Below are 11382 nucleotides of genomic sequence, written 5' to 3'. Positions count from 1 at the left end.
CATGATAGGATAGGATGTAGGGTTTCTAATAGTCACGAGAATATATTTCTTTTTTCTCAGTAAAATACTTGTGATCCGATTTTAGATGTTTTAAAAATGTGAATATAAGATTTATTGGAAAAGAAGAATCAAATAGACGTACCCATGTAATTATTTTGTGACATTGGTATCTTCACTTCTCTTTCTATTTTCCCGCTTTTCTTTCCTCTCGGTATATCGATGCACTTGAACTTTTTTTTAATTGTAGAATTAAAGTTGGAAATAAGTGCAATTTCACGCATTTGAAAGTTCTAGTATCAAATGAGTCTTCTATCTTCTTCCTTTTTTTCTTTACTTTTTGATTGGAATGAGAGTTATCATGGACGCGAGGAAAAATTACTAAAAAAGTCTTAAACCTATTGCGATTGTGCCAATTCGGTCCTAAATATTTTCATTATGTCAATTGAGTGCTAAATATTTTCATATTTTGCCAATTAAGTCCATCTTGCCAGTATGGCTGGAAATTGCTAACGTGGACGCCGGCCAACGTTGAAGTGGACATTTTTTAATAATTTTTTGATACTTTTTTTTCTTCTTTCTTTTATTTTCTTTGCTTTTTCTTTTCTTCCATGGACTTAGGGCCGGCAAGGGTCGCCGGCACTAAAAAGAGTGTCACGGTCCTCATCGGGTCTGGACGAAGCCCAACGGCCTCGCTCGCCTAGATTGGGTGAGGGCGCCATAGCCCTCGCTTAGCCAAATTTGGCGAGGGCGGTGCGGCCCTAGGTCCGAGGAAAAAAAAAAGAAAAAGAAAAGAAAAGAAATAAAAATTATAAAGAATTCAAATGAGATTGCAATCGAATAAGGGGGTATCGTGAACAACACTCTGAGGCCACAAGTACTAGGGCAAAAGTACACCAGAAGTACCATAACTTGTGTACGGCGATCACTTTGGTGCCATAACTTTTTTTCGGATCACTTTGGTGCTAACTTTTTGAAAAATGATCATTTTAGTGCCAATGCTAACGTGGCTCGCCGGAAATCCGATGTGGCGCTGACATGGCTCACCGGAGAGGTCCAGTAAGCATTAAAAACAAAAAAACGACGCCGTTTAGTCCGCTGACGTGTACTTTTTAAAAAAAAAAATTAAAATAAATAAATAAATAAATATTAAAAAAAAAAGCCTGCAGCAGCGGCGAAGGAGCCCTCGCCGCTGCTGCCGCCAACCCACCACCGCCGAGAAGGGCCGGCGGTGGTGGGCGCAGTGGTCGGCGAGGCGGATCGGGAGGCGAGACCTCGCCGTCGCGACCCGGCGACGGCGAGGTCTCGCCTTGCCTAGCGAGCCGACCTCGCGTCGCCGGAGGTCTCGCCTCACCTAACAAGGCGAGGCCGACCTCGCCGTGCCGGTCGCAACCGAGGTCTCGCCGCCACGACGGCAGGTCTCGCTCGCGACCAGGTCTCGCCCGCCAAGCGAGGCGATCTCCTTCACCGGTCGCGCTGGGTCTCGCCTGCGCCAGCGCCCACCACGTCGGCCCTCTCGGCGGTGGTGGGTTCGCGCAGCGAGGGCTCCTGCACTTTTTTTTTTCTAAAAATTAAAAAATTTGAAAAAAGCCACATAATTTTCACGTGTACAAATTACACCATTTTTTTTTAATATAAATGCAAGGTCAGCTTTTTGGCCGGAGTCACTAAAGTGATCTATTTTCCTCCGACTTGGCACCAAAGTGATCCGAAAAAAAGTTATGGCAGCAAAGTGATCGCCGTACACAAGTTATGGCACTTCTAGTGTACTTTTGCCCAAGTACTAGCATCTTGTGATCCATAATGGAAATCTCTGATGGAGAGATGCTGGTCATCCGAGCCATAAGAAAGAGCAAGCTCTGCTGAAACTGCGAAGGAGTTCCTTTGAAGAGCGCTTCCAAGATTTAGGGGAAAAATCACCACGGGTATCATAACGTTCGTACAGTACTTATTTGAGAGTCATAACTTATGTTCGACATTCACTTGAGTGCCATAACCTTTTTGTCGATCACTTGAGTGACAGATAATTTTTCAATCAATCAATTGAGTGCCGTATATTTTTTAAAAACGTTCACCATAAGTGCTATGTCACGTCAGATTTCCGGCACTTGGTTGAACGCTTTTAAAAAAATTTGGCACTTAAGTAATCGATTGAAAGTTATGTCACTCAAGTAAACGATTTTTAGAATTTATGACACTTACGTTATCGAAAAAAAAATTATGACACCCAAGTGAGCACCATACGAAAGTTATGACCCTTGTAGTATTCTGATTCCCAAGACCTATGACTGCAAATAAGTGTTGTTCATGATCCCTCAAGCACAAATATGCCAGACGAGTTGGCGACTGCAGTTGAATCCTGAAGATAGGTGCGCTGTGTGTGAATATATGATAAAAGTAGATTTCGATATTATCAGCTGTACTGCTGTTTTTTTTTTCTTTTTTCAGATGTTCCATTACCGAGACGCGTTTGGCAAGGCCAAGCTCCAAGCTAGCCATCATCCTCCTGCTTGGCAGCTACAGCTATTTTCCTCAGGTGATTAGTTCGATACATTACTATTTATCGCCAGATACAGATTTCATAGGTACTCTTTAGGAGCTTGTGTTGTACCGACACAAAGGGTCTTTGTTTTCCGTATCTTAATTAAATAATGACTATAACATGTACACGCATGGATATAATTTGTATATATGTATTATGATTTCTCGACTCAAATTTCTCAAATTGTGGGTATGACTCGCTTTTTGTCACTCTCCACACGCATCCTTAATCGATCGTTTCTATAGCCCGATAACGATAAATCAAGGGTCAACTACCACAATACACAAGTAGTACATACTTATTATGTTTGAACTGGCCCAGATGATTCGACCATGTTGTTGACTGCTAACACTATTTGCTCCTGGTAACACCTCATTTCAAAAGAAGGAAGTCGCAGGGAAGTTTCCCCTGTATGACTATGTCGAGATGCCCATTCGACAACAGGGGCAATGAGCATGAGCCTCGAGCCACGGAACCAAGCACCTTGAGTGGAATCGGTGTGCACAGGGTAGGTGCACCAGGGTGTCGCCGACGTCGAACCTCTCCAGGCAAATGGCGCACTCATCTTGGTCCGTGGCTCTCCACCTCATCATCTTGCCCCAACCGAACCTCTTCGAAATGGTAGAACCGCCGCCTCTGCCGACACTCTGCACTCCATGAACTATTGTCTGCAATTGCAATTCCCTTGCTCTCGAGCTCTCTTCATCGTCGTGCCTAAAAAGATCCAACAAAGATTATAAGTAAATCGTTTTTCGCTCCAATTCAATTTTAGAGAACTAACAAATCCCACACAACCATAGAGTCTGAAGGTTGTTGCTGCAATTCATACCTTGAAGCTAATTCCAATAAAAATAAACAAAACAAAAAGGAACAAGCTGTCATAATGGAAGTTCGTCCGTTGACCTTCTCATGGTTTCTGGTTTCCTCTGAATTCTCAGCCTCTCATCCAGTCTATGTTTGGCTTCCCTTGCCACTCCTCCCAGTTCCTCGTCATCTTCATATGCTTGGTTGATTATGTTCCTACCTTGCTGATTTTTCACAACGGAAGAAAATGAGAGAAGTTATGGATACATCAAATCAAGTGATGGATCTAAAATAACTGAACTTCGAATATCAGAAACACAGTATGTTGAAGAGAAGAGACACGACAAAACATTACGCGATAGATTTGCATACATATATGCATCTAAAACCTCTTTTTACTGAAATCTCGCGACCCTCTAATACTACATCACACAACAGAGAGAGAGGACGGAACTACGTACAAGAGAAGAGGAGGTCGCAGCATGTTGGGTTGTGTAGAACGAGAAATGTCTTGTAGTAGTCGTAGTAGTAGCGGTAGTAGTGACGATCGGCGAGTCAGGCTGTCCTCGGCTATGATAGAGCCATTTTCTCCGGGCAAATTCAACACCGAGAAGCATCCCTACAATCGAGTTTACGATGTATATGTACTAATATTAAGTCGGGAATGAGCTTCGGATTAATTCAGTCGAGGAATGAACATATGTATATAGAGAGAGGGCAGGTGTTGCAGAAACAAGGAAAATCTTGCAAAAGTCTGTTGCTCAGTATATAAAAAGTGCAGGTGAAAAGGATAAATATAATAAACGGTGTTAAAAATCTTGTCATTTGTGTAGTTGAGATTTAAACTAAGGAAGTTCATTGCACCTTTGCTTGCGTAACTTTTTTGCCTTCGTTTTTCTTAAAAAGTAACGAAGCTTCATTACCACGAAGTTTTAATGGGCTGTCCAGATAAGTCAAAACCTGCTACATACGTACGTACTTGCATCCTCAATTAATAAATTCAGGCGGCGTGAATTGCCTTAGTTTTCACCTCTGAATTCAGCATCTTAAAGGCTTCACTAGCAAGAGACTGAAGTTGGCGTTCGGACTATGACTTTTGCCCGGATAATTACCAAGGAAAAAGTCATAAATTTATTGTACAGATATCAATTCAATACTAAATTTTTTATTTTAATCAATTTAGTTATAAACTTTTTTGACGATTTGTCTATGTACTAAATACACAACCTTTTTTTTTGTTTTTTCCTTCTTCCTTGGCTGGTTGCCAGCCTTGGCGAGGGCCAGCGAGATTGACCTCAGCAGCCTTAGGCGAGGCTTGCCCAGCCCCGACAAGGCTCGACCCTTGTCAGATCTGACAAGGGCAAGGCTGGACGTCATTGGATACGGCAAGGTTGACCCTCGCAAGTGGCTAGGCAAGGCTTGACCTTGTCCAATATGGCGAGGTTGACCATCGCTAGTAGCTGGGTGAGGTCAACCCTCGCCTATGGTTGGTCAATGACTATCATTGAGGCCCATCGATTGGCGAAGAAAGAAGGAAAAAAAAAGAAAAGAAAAATTCAAAATGTATATAAAAAAGCAAAAAATTATTTACGTAAGCGCCGGTCGTACAACATATCGATTTATGGTCAAAATTGGCTAAAAGGATCACATTATCAAATCGTCAAAAGATTTCAGACTAAATTGGCCAATTTGAACGGTTTATGATTGAATTAATATTTGTACAATATGTTTACGACTTTTTCTGGTAATGTTTCTGACTTTTACCTATCAAGAAAAAAAGATAACTTAATACACACAAGATAGAGAAATCTCTAAATATATACATTGCAGAGTTTCTCTCTTGGTTAATGCATTAGCATAATAAAAGATTAATCGATCGACATCGTACTCTAAATATATACACTGCGAACTACATTGAACATGTATAAAAAATCTTAGGACCACATTGAATAAATTAAAATTTAAGGGGCTACATTATAAATTAGGCTAAAGTTAAGCGATTACATTGAACAAATTAAAAATTAAGCGATCACATTGCACATTTAACTAAAATTCATAAACTAGTTGTGTCATTATCCCTAATTAAAACTTTGAAAGAGGGTTCACGTCACAACCTTGCAATAGACTCAAGGTAGCTTCGAAAATACATACAACCCATATTTTTGTATTAAAAAGTACAATCTAAATAAAAATTAATTGCCAATCGTGTCCTATCGAATTACATCTAGCGACCCCCACCATTCATGATTTGGGAAATTACCAAAAAAGTCTTAAACATATTATTCTTGTGCCAATTTAGTAAACCTTTTAATTTGGCCAATTTAATCCTAAATCTTTTGATAATTTGTCAATGTAGTTCATTCGGTCAATTTTGACTAGAAATTGATGACGTGGACGTCGGCCGTCATATTTGTTTTTTATTTTTTAATATTATTTCCAAAGTTTTTATTAATTTTTTTTATTTTCTTCTCTTTTCCTTCTTTTCTTTTTTTCTTCACTGTGACCGGCGAGGTGAGGTGGCCTTGCCTAGATTTGGGAGAGGCCATGGTGAGACTAGCCTCGCCCAAATTTGGGCAAGGCCAACTCGCTCGCAGCCAGCGAGGCTGGCCTTGCCCAAACCATCGCGGCCGCGGGCAATGCGCTACCTTGCCTAGATCTAGGCAAGGCCAGCCTCACCAGCCAAGGTTGCCCACAGCTACGATGGCCTTGCCTAGATCTGGGATGGGCCTTTGGCTGGGCATGGGCCGCGACCTTCACTTGCGGCTAGCGAGGTCTTCGTGCCCTTCACCTAGCGGCCCGCGAGCTCCAGCGATCCTCAATGGCCACATTGAAAAAAAAAAAAGAGAAGAAAGGAAAAAATTAATTAAAAATAAAAAAATATTTAAAAAATTTGTTGGCATTAGCACTGGCCATACTGTGTAGGACGACCGGCATCCAGGTCAGCGATTTCCAGCCAAAATTGGTTGGATGGATAGACTACGTTAGCAAATTGTCATAAGATTTAGAACTAAATTAATCAAATTAAAAGGTTTAGGTTTGAATTGATACAAGTGCAATAGATTTATGATTTTTTCTGTAATTATCCCTCCATGGTTTTGTATCTAGTTCATATGCTATGAGACTCGTAGAAACATTTCTTTTTTCCTGTAATTATTTATTATAAATACATACAAATACACGATAGGATAGGAAGTAGGGTTTCTAGGGTCACGTCAACATTTTTCTTTTTTCTCAGTAGAATACTTTTGATCCGATGTTGGATGTATTAAAAATATGAATATAAGATCAATTCGAAAAGAAGAATCGAACGTATGTCGGAAGTGGTTGTCCGACAATTCAAGCTGATTTCAGCTAGCATCCAAAGCAAAGTTCACACCTTAAGATCCGTTTGGTTTGGCTTTGTAAATAGGCCTTGAGAAATGGAAATACCTTTAGCTCATAAGTTTGTCCAGTCCAATCACCATTCTCATATTCTCTCTTTTACAAACTGAAGATACATGAGCAGATCTTTCGTATCATAGCCAAAGGAGTTGCACACGACACTTTAAAACCAGCTTCATTGCCAATGTCTCGGAACCTCTTTACAGCAATTGACGGCTTTGTCAGTCCTCAGATTTTGTGCAAGATCCTTCAATTTGATGTCTGAAATCTGTCACTTTGCTGTCAGATTGGTGATCTGGGACTGTCCAAGGTAAAACGTCGGATTCTAAGATCAGGTGGTATGCGGGGAACACTTCCCTGGATGACACCAGAACTATTGAATAACAGCGGCAATCCTGTGTCCGAGGAGGTCGGGATCTCACATTTCATTTCGACTTCTGTACATATCCCAACTTTACGTGTTTGTGTACTGTTGCCAGCAGGGTACTTTTTAGGCCCCATCTCTGGTTGGAGTTTTCTCCAACAAATCTTCTAATTGATGGGTTGCATATTGTTCGCTCGTTTTGCGACGAGGAATATCCTTCACCGAAACTGTGATTTTCGGTTTTTATTAAAGTAGGTTCTGTGGCTTGATTACTAGGAATATCGTGGCGAAAAAACAGAGTGTAGTGCTGGTTTATGTGGAAGCGGGTAGAAATTGAGTGGATTGAAAATGGATCTGGGATCAACAGAGTTCCAAGCTACGTTACAATACTCCTACGAAAGCGGTAAAGGGCTTGAAGGTTAACTAAAGCTACAGGAAGCTGTAAACGCAGGAAGTAAAAGTGCAAATGAAACTAAAGTGCATATAAACTTGAGTGTTTTTGCATTCTTGTGTCTGTGTTCTCCTCTTCTTCTTTCCTCTGAGTACGTATATCTCCTCCTACCCTGTAACTGCTTGTCGGTTACTTCTTTGTTTTCGAACTTTGAATTTTGGCGCTTTCAATAACTGCCTTATCTACCCACGTTTTCCAATTTCATTGTCCACCAAAACTTGATCTCAACTGCTGGGATAACTTCCAATTTGGATAAATGATCTCCCACGATCTGCTCGTGTTTACTATCTCCACTTCTTGCTCATAACTTCCTGTTGTCACGATTCACGTGGCTAGGTTGTGATCTTGCCGATTTTCGGTAACTTCAACATTTCCCGAAATGTAAACTTTTCATGTTTCGGTAAAATTACCGATTCTCTCCAGTCACAGAGTTCGGGACATGGTGCCACTCACGCTTACTATATTCCCGAATTTTATCCAAACGTACTACGACTGAGCTCCATTGTCCATCGGATTTTGACATTAAACCGACGTGACATTCATGCCGATTTTGGTGTAAACAAATGCCCCCTTTTAAAAGAATTAAAAGAACTTTTAATTCTTTTAAATATCAAAGAAATAGTACCTATTCTTGACGTTGCTTCATCACCTTGCTTCGCGCCCCTACCTTTTCGTCTCCAAAACACTTTCTATAAAAATCGTTCCTTTTTCGTTCTTCTTCATCTTCACCTTTTTGAATCTCTGCAATCTTTTCCGACACTCTACTAAAATCCATGGCTTCCAAAGCTTCCAAGGACCAAACTTTCTCTTTTTCTGCATCAGATGCCCTCGACCGATATTATCTATTCCGGGATTCTGATAATTTCAAAGAAGGATCTCATCTGTTCTCTGTACAGAATGATTTTGAAGATTCTTATATCCTTGGCCCTGCTGCTCACAATCACTTTTTCGTTCCACAATGCCTGTCAAACCGCTTCCCTCGTCATCAGATTGAGGTACTTCCCATCCATGAGTCATCTCTTTTGGCGTACCAGTGGTATTCTCGTCCTTCTCGCCTTAGGGCTTTCTCTGATTTTGATTCTGAGTTCTATCAATGGTACCTTCGTCTTTTTCCTTCTAAGGGTTCTCTTTGGAATACCCTTTCCATCCACGATGTTTTGCGTCTTAGTTGTTTCGACTACCATGTGAATCGGGAACTGATTGGCGCGTTGTCCTGTTTTTGGTCATCTTCGACCAACTGCTTCTTTTTCCCTTTTTCTCCTATGTCGGTAACTTTGCTTGATGTACACTGCCTTACTGGGCTCTCTCTTTTGGGTACAGACCCATCTACCCTGCCTCTAGACTCTCATTCGCCGCTCGGCAAATTATCTGATTCTGAAATGGCCTACGGGACATTCCTGAAAAACTACTTTAAAAAGGAAAATGCAGTTACCGATGAGGAGCACACTGCTTTTCTTTTATACTGGCTCTGTAAATTCCTTTTCTACCACCCTATAGTTAGGGTCTCGAATGATTTTGTTGCTGTTGCTTCTGCTTTAGCTTCAGGGACCCGGCTTTCTTTAGGCAAGACACTGTTGGCCTTACTCTATCGGGGTTTAGCCCATGCCTCTTCTTCCACTGCTTCAGATGAAGTTAGTGGCGTTTTTGGTGGTCCCCTTTGGCTTCTTCAAGCATGGGCAACCTTCTATTTCCCCACTTGGTTTTCCAAAGATCAAGTTATCCAGCCTCTCTCGGTTTCTATTCCTGACCAATTAATCTGCCAAACTTTGAGCAGGAAACTGGTCTCTGTTCCTAAAACACCATCCTCCTGTTTTCGGTACTTTATTTCTCAACTTTATTCCACTGAGGAGAATTCACATTCCTTCTCTCCTTTCTTTACCCCTCAATTCAAATCTTACCTTCCTGCCTTTCAGAAGAACAAAAGTGATTTTTGGCAATCTGTCTTGACTTCTGTTGATCTCCCTGTGAGATTTTCGACAAAAGGCAGGTTTGCTGCTGGCTTTGAAATCAATTCTCCCCAATACTGTGCCAGGCAACTTGGGTTAATTCAAGGAGTTCCTGTTCCTGCTCTTTACACTTTCTCTGTTGCTTCTTTTGATAAATTAACTTGCAAGCTGAAGGATGATCAACCTTTTAATGAGCTGACCACGTTGATACGGAGTATCTACCGATTGTCTCGTGTCATTGAATTCACTGGCTACTCCGATTATTCTTCAGCCGATTTTGACATTTGGTGGAAAGATTATCAAAAGATCGTGTTTTCGAATCCTCGGATCGATTCTTTCAAAAATAAAAGATGCTTGTTCCTCCTATAGCACCAAAAGCAATTGAGGCCGTGAATAAGTCTCCAACCAAGTCAATAGAACCTTCCAAAGGTAATTTCATTGTCAATATATGTTTTGCTTGATTTCAGCCTCCTATTTAATATCATACTCTCGCAGTGAACAAGAAAAGAAAGGCTTCGGACTCTATTGCCCCAAAGAAAGCACCAGCAAAATGCGGCTTTAGAAAAGTAACTATTCGTTCCTCAGAATCTCCAGAAAATCCTCCAACATCTGATCAATCTTCAGAGCTCACACTTCGAGCTATGATGAAACCGCGCCCACCAAAAGGTACTTCTCTTGCTCTATTTATGGAGACTAGCAATGTGCATATTAGCACTAACCTGTATATCTTTTGATTAATCCAGATACCTCCAAGACTAATCCATCCAGTGTTGCTTCTCCTAGCAAGGCTCTTATCATATCAGCCCCAAATCCTTCACCAGTAATTCCTGCTTCTTTGATAGAAGTCACTGCTGAGTTGATTAAAGATCAAACTCCTGTTTCAAATCCCCAAGAAGGTATACCAACGCAGGATATTCCTACCAATGTCATAGAACCTGAAGAAAATCTTCCTCTAACTTTTACTGGTAAATGTTATTGCCCTGTATTTGACTCGAAATTTCTATTCAGTTATCTGATATACATATGTTACTGCTGCAGCTTCTGACATACCTGTTTCTGCACCTCAAGAAATTCCAACGCCTGAAGAAACGACGTCTCAGGACCCTTTGAGTGTGCAAGTGCCACCAACTTCTCAGATCATCACTGGTTTACCTCCTTCAACATCCTCTGCTGTGCCCAACCCATCTGCTCAGATAGAAATTTTCTCTTTAGCAGAACGGGAGGAGTTGGAAAGAATATTGGCAGGTATCCATCCCAGTTCTTCAATGACTGATGATTCCTCAGGGCCTTCAACTTTGTCAATGCTTGCCGAAGTTCCTAGAGAAGTGGCTAGAGCTAAATGGGAATAGCTCTTAAACCTATTAGAGCCTGGTTATGGAAAGTTGATCATTGACTCTAACAAAGAACGCCAAGCGAGGAATCTTTTCCAGGAAATATGCTCTGGCCATCCATCCTTTATTTTGTCGGATTCTTTCCAAGACAAAATTGATCTCTTCGCTGTTGACTTTGTAGACGCTGTGACTAAAATCAGAGTCAATCTTGATCATCTTCCCCATCTTCTCTTTGGAGAAAGCCGAGGACTGGCAATCCAAGATGAATTAGCCAACAAGCGTGAAGATGCTCGTCTCTTCTATAATCATTTTAAAGTTGAAGCAAGCAAACTTCAAAGCTTGGAGGCCAGAAAAGCAGAACTTGAAGCAGAGCTGAGGATGGTGGATGCTCAAATTATAGACCAGAAATTCACAGTCTCAAACTTTTCTCCCACACTTAGACGCAAGATGCAGAAATGTAGGGAATTGGAGAAAGAGTTTGATAATACTATTGGGTTAGTTAAGGTTCATGAGAAGAAAAGGGCAGAGATTATGGATGAAAACTACGGGCTAGAAATTAGATTAAG

General features: G+C 41.1%; 1 pseudogene; it reads right to left on the bottom strand.

The window, feature by feature from the left end:
* Positions 1–2881: 2881 nt before the first annotated feature.
* Positions 2882–3960, bottom strand: LOC115690744 (uncharacterized; annotated as a pseudogene).
* Positions 3961–11382: the final 7422 nt, after the last annotated feature.

This window comes from Syzygium oleosum, unplaced genomic scaffold, assembly GCF_021117445.2.
Source record: "Syzygium oleosum isolate NSW1041296 unplaced genomic scaffold, Sole_v2.1 Sole_v2.21, whole genome shotgun sequence".
Lineage (NCBI taxonomy): Eukaryota > Viridiplantae > Streptophyta > Magnoliopsida > Myrtales > Myrtaceae > Syzygium > Syzygium oleosum.
This window is presented reverse-complemented; position numbering and strand designations above follow the sequence as displayed.